The following is a 15,392-nucleotide window of genomic DNA, read 5'->3' as shown; positions in this document are numbered from 1 at the left end:
TCCCTCTCGACAAAACCTTAAGTTACAAAAAGACACAAAAACAGTAATATCCATTCCATTCAGCACAGCTTATTTTCTCAGCCATTTAAACAAAACAGAATCTAACGCATATCTAGCTAGATTACTTACTAAGTTCTAAGACTCCATTCCTGTTCTGTCCCTGGCCAAAAGCGTCACACAGACAGACACAGACCCTTTGTTTCTCCCCCCCTCCAGCTTTGAAAGTATCTTGTCTCCTCATTGGTCATTTTGGTCAGGTGCCAGCGAGGTTATCCTAGCTTCTTAACCCTTTACAGGTGAAAGGGTTTTTCGTCTGGCCAGGAGGGATTTTAAAGGTGTTTACCCTTCCCTTTATATTTATGACATGCCCCCAAATCACAGATAGGGGGAAATGCTGGCTGAAATTTCTTCCTGGAGCTCTAGGAAAAAACAGAGTTAATAAGACACATGCACCTCTAAATATACTACCAAGTATATAAAGACTAACAATATTTTCCACATCTCAAGGATGATTTTAACCAGTTGATTCTGGGAAACCTTCATGGGAGAGCGCATCAGCCACTTTGTTAGAAGCTCCTGAGATGTGTTGGATGTAGAAATCAAAATCTTGGAGAGCTAAACTCCACCAAATAAGTTTTTTGTTATTTCCCTTGGCAGTATGAAGCCACTGTAGCACAGCATGGTTGGTTTGCAGGTGGAAACACCATCGCCAAACGTATGGGTGTAGCTTTTCCAGAGCATAGACAATGGCGTAACATTCTTTTTCACTGACTGACCAGTTGCTTTCCCTCTCAGACAGCTTCTTGCTGAGAAACACTACAGGGTGGAATTCTTACTCTGGTCCTTCCTGCATTAAAACTGCTCCCACACCATGCTCGGATGCATCGGTGGTTACTAGGAACGGTTTGTCAAAGTCTGGGGCCCTTAGTACAGGGTCAGACATGAGTTTCACTTTAAAATGGTTAAAGGCCTTCTGACACTCTTCGGTCCACTGAATGGCATTTGGCTGTTTCTTTTTGGTTAGGTCTGTCAGTGGGGCGGCGATTTGGCTGTATTGCGCTACAAATCGCCTGTAATAACCGGCCAAGCCTAAGAAGGATTGGACCTGTTTCTTTGACTTTGGGACAGGCCACTTTTGGATAGCATCCACTTTGGCCTGTAGGGGGTTGATAGTTCCTTGACCCACCTGGTGTCCAAGGTAAGTCACTCAGTTTAGGCCTATTTGACACGTCTTAGCCTTAACAGTTAGTCCTGCCTCCCTTATGCGCTCGAAGACTTTTTGTAGATGTTCCAGGTGTTCTGCCCAGGAATCCAAAAATATGGCCACATCGTCAAGGTAGGCAACTGCATATTCCCCTAATCCTGCCAGGAGACCATCGACAAGTCTTTGGAAAGTGGCGGGTGCATTCCGCAGCCCGAAAGGGAGTACATTAAATTCATACAGCCCGACATGTGTGGTGAAGGCTGACCTTTCCTTGGTGGATTCATCTAGTGGTACCTGCCAGTACCCCTTGGTTAAGTCCAAGGTAGAGATGAACTGGGCCTGTCCCAGTTTCTCTAATAGTTCATCTGTGCCTGGCATTGGATAGTTGTCGGGGCGAGTTACAGCATTTAGCTTACGATAGTCCACGCAAAAACATATCTCCCCATCTGGTTTGGGAACTAGAACCACTGGAGATGCCCATGCACTGCCAGAGGGACGGATTACCCCCATCTGTACCATATCCTGGATCTCCCATTCTATAGCAGTTTTAGCTTGGGGAGACACCCTGTAAGGTTGGACTTTAATTGGGTGAGCATTACCTGTGTCATTGGAGTGTATGCCCATTCAGTCAGTCCTGGGGTGGCTGAGAACGTTGGTGCGTAGCTAGTGCACAGCTCCTTGATCTGCTGTCACTGCATACGCCCAAGGGTCATGGAGAGGTTCACCTCTTCCACACCACCAGCACTTTTCCCTTCGTAGTAGACACCTTCAGGCCACTCAGCATCATCTCCTCCCTGGGCTGTAAACTGACAAACCTTTAATTCTCTGGAATAAAAGGGCTTTAGAGAATTAATATGGTACACCTTAGGCTTTCGGTTGGAGGTGGGGAATGCTATGATATAATTAACAGCTCCCAGGCTCTCCTGGAAAGTGAATGGCCCTTCCCACGATGCTTCCATTTTATGGGCCTGGAGCGCCTTTAAGACCATGACCTGGTCTCCTACTTTGAAGGAACGCTCTCTGGCATGTTTATCATACCAGGCTTTTTGCTCTTTTTGAGCATCCTGTAGGTTTTCTTTAGCACGGGCTAGAGAGGTTCGGAGTGTGTTTTGTAGGTTGGTTACAAAGTCCAGAATGTTAGTTCCTGGAGAAGGTGTAAATCCCTCCCATTGCTGCTTCACCAACTGTAATGGCCCCTTAACCTCAAGGCCATATACAAGTTCAAATGGTGAAAACCCTAAACTGGGATGTGGTACAGCTCTGTAGGCAAAGAGCAACTGCTGCAACACTAGGTCCCAATCATTGGAGTGCTCATTTATGAATTTACTTATCATGGCCCCCAAAGTTCCATTAAACTTCTCCACCATGCCATTTGTTTGATGGTGGTAAGGAGTGGCAACCAAGTGATTTACCCCATGAGCTTCCCAAAGGCTTTCTATAGTTCCCACCAGGAAATTAGTTCCTGCATCTGTAAGGATGTCGGAGGGCCAACCTACCCTGGCAAAAATGTCTGCTAGTGCCTGGCACACACTTTTAGCCCTGAGGTTGCTTAGAGCTACTGCTTCCAGCCATCGGGTGGCAAAATCCATGAAAGTCAGTATGTACTGCTTTCCTCTGGGTGACTTATTCAGAAAAGGACCCAGAATATCCACAGCTACTCGCTGAAATGGAACTTCAATGATGGGGAGTGGCTGGAGAGGGGCTTTGACCTGGTCTTGGGGTGTTCCCACTTTTTGGCATACCTCACAAGACCGGACATAGGTAGAAACATCCTTGCCCATTCCCCCCTAATGGAATGACCTCCCCAAACGGTCTTTGGTCTTGTTCACCCCAGCATGGCCACTAGGATGATCATGGGCTAAGCTCAAGAGCTTGACCCGCTACTTACCAGAAAGAGTTTCCTTGTATAAAAGTCCTCTTTCTACAACAAACCTGGATTGATTAGAAGAGCTGAGAGGCGGTGGGTTGCTCCGTGCTGCCATCCAAGCTTTCTGGAGGCTTTCATCTGCCTTCTGTTCGGTCTGGAACTGTTCCCCTGATGCTGGAGACATCAGTTCCTCATTGGATTGTGGACCTATACTTGGTTCCTCTGGAAGCGATGTAGGGGATGGGGCTGTTTCCATTGACTGTGAACCGCTCTCTGCTGGTGCACTATGTTGGGGCTCAGGCTCCGGCTGAGCCTCTTGTGTAGGGTTATCGGCTGCTGCCGGTTCAGGTTCGGTGGGGCTGTTTGGTGTTGGGGTTGCAAGTACTGGATTCAGTGCTGGCAATGGGTCTGGTGCTAGTTGTTCCGCCAGTTCCGGTTCTGGGACTGGCTCTGTCTGGCTCTCTGGGACTGGATCCACTACTGCTGTTGCAGACATTGGCCTGGTGTCCGGGTCCACCACCTCTGACCGGGTCCTGGTAGAAGTTTCCAGAACAGAGCTAGGTGTGACGGCTTGTTTAGCCTGGCTGTGGGTGACCATTCCCACCCTCTTGGCTCGCTTCACATGATTGGCCAAGTCTTCCCCCAACAGCATGGGGATGGAATAATCATCATAGACTGCAAAAGTCCATGTTCCTGACCAGTCCTTGTACTGGACAGGCAACTTGGCTGTAGGCAAATTGAAAGAGTTTGACTTGAAGGGTTGAATTGTTACTTGGATCTCTGGGTCAATTAAATTGGGGTCCACTAAGGAAGCATGGATAGCCGACACTTGTGCTCCAGTGTCCCTCCACGCGGTGACCTTCTTCCCGCCCACACTCACAGTTTCCCTCCGCTCCAAGGGTATCTGGGAGGTATCTGAGCCTGAGGACCTCTGGGGTGATTCCGGTGCAATGAACTGTAATCTGTTGGGGTTCTTGGGGCAGTTGGCCTTTACATGCCCCAGCTCGTTACATTTAAAACATTGCCCAGCTGACGGGTCACTTGGGCGAGGTGGGTTGCTGGAGAATGGTGTGGCGGGACGATAAGGTGTCTGGAGGGTTCTTTGGGGGTAGGTGGGACCTTGGGCGGCCCCCGGTAATAGGGTGTGGTCTGAGGTTGTCCCTTCTGGTATCCGCTCCAACTGCAACCAGTTTTTTTCTTTTCTGCCACCTCCACCCATTTGGCTCCAATCTCCCCTGCCTCGATTTCAGTTTTGGGCTTCCTGTCTAGGATGTATCTTTCTATTTCCTCAGGAAATAGAGAACTGCTCCATTTGCATTAGGAAGGGCAAATCTTCTGGAGATTTATTACTTGCTTCTGATATCCAGGCATCCCAATGTTTCACCATGTGGTAGGCATGTCGGGTAAATGACACGTCTGGTTTCCATCTTAGGGCTTTGAACCGCCGACGGGAATGCTCGGGGGTTAGCCCCATTCTGACTCTCGCCTTGGTTTTAAACAGTTCATACTGGTTCATGTGTTCCTTAGGCATTTCAGCTGCCACCTCAGCTAAGTGTCCACTGAGCTGCGGCCTCAGCTCTACCATGTATTGGTCTGTAGAGATGATGCTGTACCCAAGGCAGGCCCTTTCGAAGTTTTCTAAGAAGGCCTTGGTATCATCACCTGCCTTGTAGGTGGGGAAGAGGTACCTGGAGAAGGATCGCTAGGGTTTGTTGGTATATTCTGCTTAGCCTTTGCCTTCTCCATCTCCAGTGCATGCTTCCTCTCTTTTTCCTTCTCCTCCACTTGCTTCCTCTTTTTTTCCTTCTCCTCCAGCTCTTTGTCCCTTGCCTCCATTTCTTTGTTCCTTGCCTCCATTTCCCTCCTGTGGGCAGCCTCCGTTTCTTTTTCCCTGGCCGCGTGTGCATCCATCTCCATCCGTATGAGTTCTATCCTTCTTTCATGTTCCTTTTGTTTTTACTCAGCCTCAAATCTGGCTAATTCCAGCTTTTGTTGAACCGTGCAGTCTGTCATCCTAACCTCTCTGTTTAGTTTGTACCTTGGGGAAGTTTTAACCTAAGCTGGTAAAAGTAAGCTTAGGAGGTTTTCATGCAGGTCCCCACATCTGTACCCTAGAGTTCAGAGTAGGGAAGGAACCTTGACATGGTGGTAGAGGTGGGATTTTAAAGGTGTTTACCCTTCCCTTTATATTTATGACACAAGCTTTATCAGAACTTCTCATATGTGGGAATAAAGCCACATGCCCTGAAAAAGATCAAACTGTTTTGTTTTTCAAATCAACAGCCCATCTGCTTAGCAACACAAGTTTTCCACAGTATTGGGTCCCTGATGAATACAGAATCCAGGTTTAGGTTTCTGTTCTAACAATCAGAGCCTTCCATAGGACTGACCCTAGCTGACTGCCTCTCACTCCAGGACCACAGCCTCCTGTGATAGCTATGCTCTGCAAAAAGGCTTGCACTTCATCCACGCTCCCAACTGGGCTGGAGACAAGTGGTGTGCAACACTTCTATTTGACAGCTGCAAGCAAGCAACCTTTAGCCAGTCTGTCAGAAAATGTTATTCAGCTGAACTGAGAAAGCCATTAGCTAACCTTTCCAGCCACAAACCATCTTCCTGAAGCCAAATGAAGCCATAAGAGTCACGACAACCACCTGCATAAGTAATATTATTTTCAGTTGTATGTTTTCAGTTTTGTTTTTCCAGTTTTTATTAGTAGATGGATGCTTCTACCTGAACATTCTTACACTTGCTTTTATTTTAACTCCAGCAGATGGCTGGTGGTGAGCATGTGAGTGTAGGAGTTTGTGGATAGAACCCACAGAAATTATTTGAGAACACTGCTTGTTGGATAGTTCCTCAAATAGTCAAAACTGTCCTAGAATAAAAAACCTCACTGTCCAAAAGATCACACATGAATATATCTTGTATTAAGTGTGTTTAATCACGAGAAATGTTTTCATCGAAAATTTTCATTTGAAATTTAAATGCAACAAACTGTGTCATCTTGACTTGAACTGGAATTGTAGAATAGTACAACTGGAAGGGACCTCAAGAGGTCTTCTAGTCCAGTCCCCTGCACTCAAGGCAGGACTAAGGGAAGGGGAAGAGACTGGCTATCATCTAAGCACCTATGGGCAGATCTACACTAGAAGTCCTACATGGGTACAGCTGCACTGCTGTAGCAGGTGTGGTGAAGATGCTCTATGCCGATGGGATAGCAGTCTCCCATCTGCATAATTACTCCATCTCCGCAAGAGGCGGAAACTATGTCAGTGGGACAGTGTCTCCCCCAGACAGAGCACTGATATGAACAGCTCCCTCGAAAGAGCTCCCCTTTAGCTTCAGGGGTCTGAACAAGCCACTCTCTTGGGGCTAGGGCTGTTTTGGTCATGGCCTTCCCAGCCCTTATACTCTCCCATCAGATTCAGACATCTTCCCCACCCTCCTTATTGGGTCTGAGGGGATTTTAGTCCTCCCTTGTAGGGCTGTGCTACTTACCTCAGGTCAGCTGTGGGTTTCAGCTAGCTTCTCCCTCAGATGGTTTTCTCCAGTTGCTCCCAGGCTCAGCAGACCTCCTTCTCTTGAAGGTGTCCCTCTCTGAGGGATGAGACAGAATATATGCAGCTGTCTTCTCCAAGATCATTCCCAGTTGGTTGGCTGAAAAGGAAATCATGCCTCACCCACTCTGTAAGGTTCCTGGTCCTGGGCCCTTAAAAAACAGTAACTGATGTTCTCCCAAATACTGTTTAGGCCTGCTTCCTCTCCACCAATACCTCTTATTTCTGAAGTATTTTGCATACATCAAATCCTCCCAAAATCATAAAGGACCATGCCACATGACCAGAGTGATCTGACTGCTAGGTACTACTACCTTCAAGGGGGAAGACTGCCCTATCACATCCTCACACAGAACGTTCAGAGAAGCTGGACCTAGACTATGGAGCTCACTTCTACATGAAATAAGCCTGACCACAGATCTCACCACTTTCAGAGCTAAATGCTAAATGCATCTAACTTTCCCTCAGTAAGTTATCCACACGTGGATGCACAGCACACCCAGTCTCTCTCTTTCTCTCTCTCTCACACACACATACACACAAACTAATACTAAACAACCCCTATAAATGAATCAAGTTTTTAAGAGAAAGACTGGGAAAAAAGAAAGGGAATGAGGCTTAAAATATTTTGGAGATGCTCAGATACTATGTGACGGGTACCATATAGGTATCATAGATAGATAGAAAAAAGAACAGTTGTCCTAATAAGCTAGATGATGCAGCACTGACTATGTTCAGTGAATCCCCTGATTTCATCATTACAATATACAGCAGTCGAAATGGGGTGTAGGATGGGGAACAGATGAATTGATTCCATCCATGGAAAGATGCAGGGGACTGGACAGACACGTAAAGCCAAAATCATCTTTATGCACCTGAATCTGAAGGGAATCATCTCACCTCAGAATATGGAGGAAGCTCTTTACATTTTGAATCTGGAAGGCTTCCAGGGCTTGTGTATGTCTTATACAATAGCTGTGCTTCCCCTAAGGGCAGGAGTTGGAAATGGTTTTAATTATGAAAATAGCTGTTTTCCTCAAAAAAACAACACAAAACAAACCAAACCAAAACAAACCAAACCAAACTACCAGAAAGACTGAAAGGAAATATTCAGCATGGAGAAAGAGATAGGCAATGCTCCAAGTTCCAACCATGTATCTGCTTTTTTGTTCTAAAATTCATCCTGTTAGATGGCTCTAGATTCAGAGATACAATTAATTAGATAAGTATTACATTTTTAATTAGATTACAAAATAGGCCAGATCCTCAGCTGGTATAAACTGATATATAACTTCAATGGAGCTATTCCAGTTTGTAGTGGCTGGGAATTTATCTCTATGTTTTTCACAGTTTTTTTCACATGAAAGTTGGTTGATATATTTTTTAACATATTGATCCAGCATCACCAACAGAGATGCCTATACAATATACAGTGATAGCACAATAACAGAGACTGGTGGGATAACTCACATGACTGGAGTACTGTCATGGATGGATATAAACTGTTCAGGAAGGACAGGCAGGGCAGAAAAGGTGGGGGAGTTGCACTGTATATAAGGGAGCAGTACGACTGCTCAGAGCTCCAGTATGAAACTGCAGAAAAACCTGAGTGCCTCTGGATTAAGTTTAGAAGTGTGAGCAACAAGGGTGATGTAGTGGTGGGAGTCTGCTATAGACCACCAGACCAGGGGGATGAGGTGGATAAGGCTTTCTTCCGGCAACTCACAGAAGTTACTAGATCGCAGGCCCTGGTTCTCATGAGAGACTTCAATCACCACGATATCTGCTGGGAGAGCAGTACAGCGGTACACAGACTATCCAGCAAGCTTTTGGAAAGTGTAGGGGACAATTTCCTAGTGCAAGTGCTGGAGGAACCAACTAGGGGCAGAGCTCTTCTTGACCTGCTGCTCACAAACCGAGAAGAATTAGTAGGGGAAGCTAAAGTGGATGGGAACCTGAGAGGCAGTGACCATGAGATGGTCGAGTTCAGGATCCTGACACAGGGAAGAAAGGAGAGCAGCAGAATACGGACCCTGGACTTCAGAAAAGCAGACTTTGACTCCCTCAGGGAACTGATGGGCAGGATCCCCTGGGAGTTTAACATTAGGGGGAAAGGAGTCCAGGAGAGCTGGTTGTATTTTAAAGAATCCTTATTGCGGTTACAGGGACAAACCATCCCAGTGTGTAGAAAGAATAGTAAATATGGCAGACGACCAGCTTGGCTTAACAGTGAAATCCTTGCTGATCTTAAACGCAAAAAAGAAGCTTACAAGAAGTGGAAGATTGGACAAATGACCAGGGAAGAGTATAAAAATATTGCTCGGGCTTGCAGGAGTGAAATCAGGAAGGCCAAATCGCACCTGGAGTTGCATCTAGCAAGAGATGTTAAGAATAACAAGAAGGGCTTCTTCAGGTATGTTAGCAACAAGAAGAAAGTCAAGGAAAGTGTGGGCCCCTTACTGAATGAGGGAGGCAACCTAGTGACAGAGGATGTGGAAAAAGCTAATGTACTCAATGCTTTTTTTGCCTCTGTCTTCATGAACAAGGTCAGCTCCCAGACTACTGCATTGGGCAGCACAGCATGGGGAGGAGGTGACCAGCCCTCTGTGGAGAAAGAAGTGGTTCGGGACTATTTAGAAAAGCTGGACGAGCACAAGTCCATGGGGCTGGAAGCGCTGCATCTGAGAGTGTTAAAGGAGTTGGCGGATGTGATTGCAGAGCCATTGTCCATTATCTTTGAAAACTCATGGCGATCGGGGGAAGTCCCGGATGACTGGAAAAAGGCTAATGTAGTGCCCATCTTTAAAAAAGGGAAGAAGGAGGATCCTGGGAACTACAGGCCAGTCAGCCTCACCTCAGTTCCTGGAAAAATCATGGAGCAGGTCCTCAAGGAATCAATTCTGAAGCACTTAGAGGAGAGGAAAGTGATCAGGAACAGTCAGCATGGATTCACCAAGGGCAAGTCATGCCTGACTAATATAATTGCCTTCTATGATGAGATAACTGGCTCTGTGGATGAGGGGAAAGCGGTGGACGTGTTGTTCCTTTACTTTAGCAAAGCTTTTGACACGGTCTCCCACAGTATTCTTGCCAGCAAGTTAAAGAAGTATGGGCTGGATGAATGGACTATAAGGTGGATAGAAAGTTGGCTAGATTGTCGGGCTCAACGGGTAGTGATCAATGGCTCCATGTCTAGTTGGCAGCCGGTATCAAGTGGAGTGCCCCAAGCGTCGGTCCTGGGGCCAGTTTTGTTCAATATCTTCATAAATGATCTGGAGGATGGTGTGAATTGCTCCCTCAGCAAGTTTGCAGATGACTCTAAACTGGGAGGAGAGGTAGATATGCTGGAGGGTAGGGATAGGATACAGAGGGCCCTAGACAAATTAGAGGATTGGGCCAAAAGAAATCTGATGAGGTTCAACAAGGACAAGTGCAGAGTCCTGCACTTAGGATAGAAGAATCCCATGCACCGCTACAGACTAAGGACCGAATGACTCGGCAGCAGTTCTGCAGAAAAGGACCTAGGGGTTACAATGGACGAGAAGCTGGATGTGAATCAACAGTGTGCCCTTGTTGCCAAGAGGCCAATGGCATTTTGGGATGTATAAGTAGGGGCATTGCCAGCAGATCGAGGGACATGATCGTTTCCCTCTATTCAACATTGGTGAGGCCTCATCTGGAGTACTGTGTCCAGTTTTGGGCCCCACACTACAAGAAGGATGTGGAAAAATTGAAAGAGTCCAGCGTAGGGCAACAAAAATGATTGCGGGACTGGAACACATGACTTATGAGGAGAGGCTGAGGGAACTGGGATTGTTTAACCTGCGGAAAAGAAGAATGAGGGGGGATTTGATAGCTGCTTTCAACTACCTGAAAGGGGGTTCCAAAGAGGATGGATCTAGATTGTTCTCAGTGGTAGCTGATGACAGAAGGAGGAGTAATGGTCTCAAGTTGCAGTGGGGGAGGTTTAGGTTGGATATTAGGAAAAACTGTTTCACTAGGAGGGTGGTGAAACACTGGAATGCGTTACCTACGGAGGTGGTGGAATCTCCTTCCTTAGAGGTTTTTAAGGTCAGGCTTGACAAAGCCCTGGCTGGGATGATTTAGTTGGGGTTTGGTCCTGCTTTGAGCAGGGGGTTGGACTAGATGGCCTCCTGAGGTCCCTTCCAACCCTGATATTCTATGATTCTATGATAAAGGGCTTTTTAGAAAAAAAATAAAATCTACAAAAGGTAATAATTAGCTGCCACAAATAAACTAATAAATGATATCACCATCAGAAATGAAAAAAAAAATGTGCTATTGTGTAACCCAACTTTGGGGAAATTGTTGAATATTGAAGGAAAGACACTAGTACCTGCTATGCAATAGACTTCTTATCAAAAGATAGCCTGGGGAGAGAAGATGTCAGAAATATTGCAATAACAGTAGGCTGACAATTGTTTGAAGTATTATAAAGAAGGACTGCTTTTGCCTGGAAATACCTCCAGCCAAGAAACACAATAAAAAGAAAGATTTTGTCTCTTAGTTTGAAAAGTTTATGAGTGAGACTACTGGAAAAATACACAGATAATGGAAGGAGATGCTGTATATGGGAAATAGTTTCCTGAAACATGTTAAAATTAACAAGAGGACCCTTTACAAATAGAAAATTGAAACCAGGAGACAGGATAAAGCTCTTTGTTAAGTAAAGACACAGGTTTACTGAAAAGTGTAAGGGCATTTGACAAAGATTTTCCAGGACAAAGTTTTTTTTTCTTGTGCATTTAATATTATATAAATTGTAACCTATCATGAAAATGGAATGCATGCTGGGGGGAAGGATAGTATTGTGTTCTGTTCCTGGGAAGACAGACACTTGAGTTCTATTCCTAGATCTGCCGCAGATGCTCCATATGACCTTGAGTTAGTCACTTATGCCAACTTTTCAAAGGTGGGTGCCTCAAGGGCTTTTCAAAGGAGTTGAACACTGTCAGCTCCCACTCAACTAAAGGTTGCTCAACACATCTGAAAAGCGGGCCGCTTATTTAGGTGACTAAATATGGATTTATGGATTTATATGGATTTAAGTGCTTCAGTTTCAGCATCCAAATTTGAAATTTTGGCCTCAGTCTCTTGGAGACAAACTGGTCCTTCCTCAACAGCTGTGAAGCTCCCCTGACAGTGGAACCAATGTGGTTTCCTTGTTTAGGGGAGGCTGTGGGAGTGGGATTTGGGAGAATCAGAGTGGGGGATTCATCCCCCATAGACTGTATCTCCACCCACCTGCATATCAGTACACAGGAAATGTGGGGGTACAAAGGACTAGAGAAGTTGCTGCTACATAGATACTGCCATAAACCTCTTTTGTCCCACAGCGTGCACATGCTAAGGCTGCAGGGTTCACTGTAGTCTCAGAGTTGCAGTAGTGACAGCAGAGAAACTGTACAACTGCTCCATGTTCTGTGAGGGAGGAGTCTGTCCCCTGGTTGCCCCACAGAGATACTCAATATATTGTCTGTAATTTGAGCTATGGATTGTACAGATGGGATTTTGGCCCTGATGCATATGAGCTGGTGGCTTTCCTACACAAGACAGTCCACGCAGAATATATAGGTTCAAAACTCACCCCCTTTCTTAGGGTTTTGCTTGATGACTCATCTATAAAATGAGAACAATACTTAATCTCAATACCCCTGTGAAGAACTTAATTCATCAATGTTAAATGCTTAGAGATGGGGGGGAAGGGATAGCTCAGTGGTTTGAGCATTGGCCTACTAAACCCAGGGTTGTGAGTTCAATCCTTGCATGGGCCATTTAGGGATCAAGGGCAAAAATTGGGGATTGGTCCTGCTTTGAGTAGGGGGTTGGACTAGATGACCTCCTGAGGTCCCTTCCTACCCTGATGTTCTATGATCCTGTGATGGAAGGTTCTAAAGAAATGTGAAGTTTTATTATTATTATTTATTTTGCTATTAGAGAGGTCAATGTTACTTTTGAGTAGGGCTGACAAATTATTAAAAGTTAATCAGAACTAATCGTGAGATTAAAAAAAATAGTTGTGATTAATTGCTAATGATGGGTTCTGCTAGATACCAATCCAAAGCAGTGCAGACCACCGCACATTCATTTTCATCATCTTGAGTCGGATGCCATCAACAGAAGGTTGATTTTCTTTTTTGGTGGTTTGGGTTCTGTAGTTTCCACATCTGACAGTTGCTGTTTTAAGACTTCTGATAGCATGTTCCACACCTTGTTGCTCTCAGATTTTGGAAGGCACTTCAGGTTCTTGAACCTTGCGTTGAGTGTGATAGCTATCTTTAGAAATCTCACATTGGTACCTTCTTTGCATTTTGTCAAATCTGCAGTGAAAGTGTTCTTAAATCGAACAACGTATACTGTCATCTGAGACTACCATAACACAAAATATGTGGCAGAATGTGGCTAAAATCACAGAGCAGAAGACATACAATTCTCCCCCCAGGAGTTCAGTCACAAATGTAATTAACACATTTTTTAAATGAGCATCATCAGCATGGAAGCATGTCCTCTGGAATGGTGGTTGAAGTGTGAAGGGGCATACAAATGTTTAGCATATCTGGCAGGTAAATACCTTGCAACTCCGATAACAACAGTGCCATGCAAACGCCTGTTCTCGCTTTCAGGTGATGTAAATAAGAAATGGGAAGCGTTATCTCCCATAAATGTAAACTAACTTATATGTCTTAGCAATTAGTTGAACAAGAAGTAGGACTGAGTGGGTTTGTAGGCTCTAAAGTTTTACATTGTTTTGTTTTTGAGTGCAGTTATGTAAAAAAAAATAATTCTACATTTGTAAGTTGCACTTTTACAATAAAGAGATTGCACTACAGTACTTGTATGAGATGAACTGAAAAATACTAATTCTTTTATCTTTTTAGTGCAAATATTTGTAATATAAATAATATGAAGTAAGCACTGTATACTTTGTATTCTGTTTTAATTGTAATCAATATATTTGAAAATGTAGAAAAACATCCATAAATATATATAATAGATTTAAATTGGTATTCTATTAGTTTAACAGTGTGATTAAAACTGCAATTAATCATGACTAATTTTTTTAGTCTAGTTCATTTGTTTTGCATTAATCGCGTGAGTTAACTGTGATTCATTGACAGCCCTACTTTTGCGTATTAAACATGTATTCAGGACTGTATCAAAATTGCAAGCTAGCACTTTAACAGAGTGTGTATGTGTGTGTGCGTGTGTGCACAAAGGGGGTTCCAGGTCCCATAAGCAGACTAGGGGCTCTGTAGCAAAGCATGCAAGCAGAGTCAGTTCTGGAAAGAGCCAGCTTAAAGCAAGGTGGGGTGAGTTCTGTCTCTCTGCTTTAGGTCTGTCTACACTGCAATGGGGAGGTATGATTGCAGCATGTGTAGACATTCCCAAGCTAGCTTTGATCAAAGCGAGCTCAACTAACAATAGCACAGATACCATGATCATGAAGGTGGTTTTCCCAGGGTGAGGCTCATCCTTTGCACTGCGGGTGTGCGGACCCCTGTGATTTCCCCAAATGCAGGAAACTCGACTGCATAATTTGTGGTAGTGGGGAACTGTGTTTGCACTTTCCCCTGGAAAAAAACAAAACAAAAAAACAATAGCACTGAAGCCATGCCAGCACGGGTGGCAGCCGCTTGATCTGGATGAGTGCAGTTAGCTTGTGCAGCTGTCCATGCTGCTGCAGCTTCACTGGTAGTGTCAAGTAGTAGTGCCTAGACACATAGCTTTGATATATCCAGAGTAAAGCTAGTTTGAGTATCTCTACACATGCTGTAATCCCATCTCCCAGCTGCAGTGGAGACACATCTTTAGGGAGCAGCCTGATTTTTCTCTCTCTGTTTTTGGGTTCTTGTGCATTATCATTCGGAATTCTAAGAAATAAAGTAGTGTTATGTTTCACTCTTCCAGCAAGATTATTTATATTATTTGATTTTTCTGTATGCTTCAAACTTAACAAAACACATCAATGATGATACAGTGCCAAAGTATACTTGTAATAATATACCAACCATTATATGTAAAATTGTCTGTGTTTAGTTTTAGTATCTCGCTTTGTTCTTCCTGTTCACCAAAGAATGCCCTTTAAATGCCACCAGATTGAAAATGTGAACTGGAGGAGAAAGTGGATTAAAGGGAAAAGAATTAATGGGCAATTCCAAGGGTGAAGCTGACCTGGATGGATCTTAGGTTAAGGTTATGTGTACAAAAGTGGCTTGAAGCTCACCATCTATTGCTGCAGCCTCTGTGCAAAGCCAGTTCCCCTGTGCTGAGTTAAAGCAGCCAAAAGCAAGGAATGATATATATTTAGTTTATTTATATTATAAAAATATAGCATGGGAGGGGGCCAGATTTTTTCGGGGAAAGACACTTGCAGTTTAAATGGGAAGATAAAGCACCTGTTGGAGTAAGGGAGACTTATGGACAATTGGGTGTTGGACAGCAGAAGATTTTCAGACAGCAGAAGATTTGGTACATACATCAATAAGGACGGGACAGACATTTGCCATGTATTTTCTTTGAGCCTCTGACAGTTTCTAATGCTGTAGTTTTATACTACTTTGACAGAGCCCTTTTGCAGGCACAGAATGACTTGACTGATACTTTAGTTCACCACTGTTTGTGCAGTCATTCAATTGTGAGCAATAGCCGAGGAGAAAACAGATAAGTTCCGCAAAATGGCAATTGTCATTGGATGGGGGTAGCCTATGAGATCAAAACGACATTTTAGTTCTTAGGACAA

Source organism: Lepidochelys olivacea (genome assembly GCF_965140295.1).
Source record: "Lepidochelys olivacea isolate rLepOli2 genome assembly, chromosome: 4".
Taxonomy (NCBI): Eukaryota; Metazoa; Chordata; order Testudines; family Cheloniidae; genus Lepidochelys; species Lepidochelys olivacea.
Note: the sequence above shows the minus strand (reverse complement) of the source record.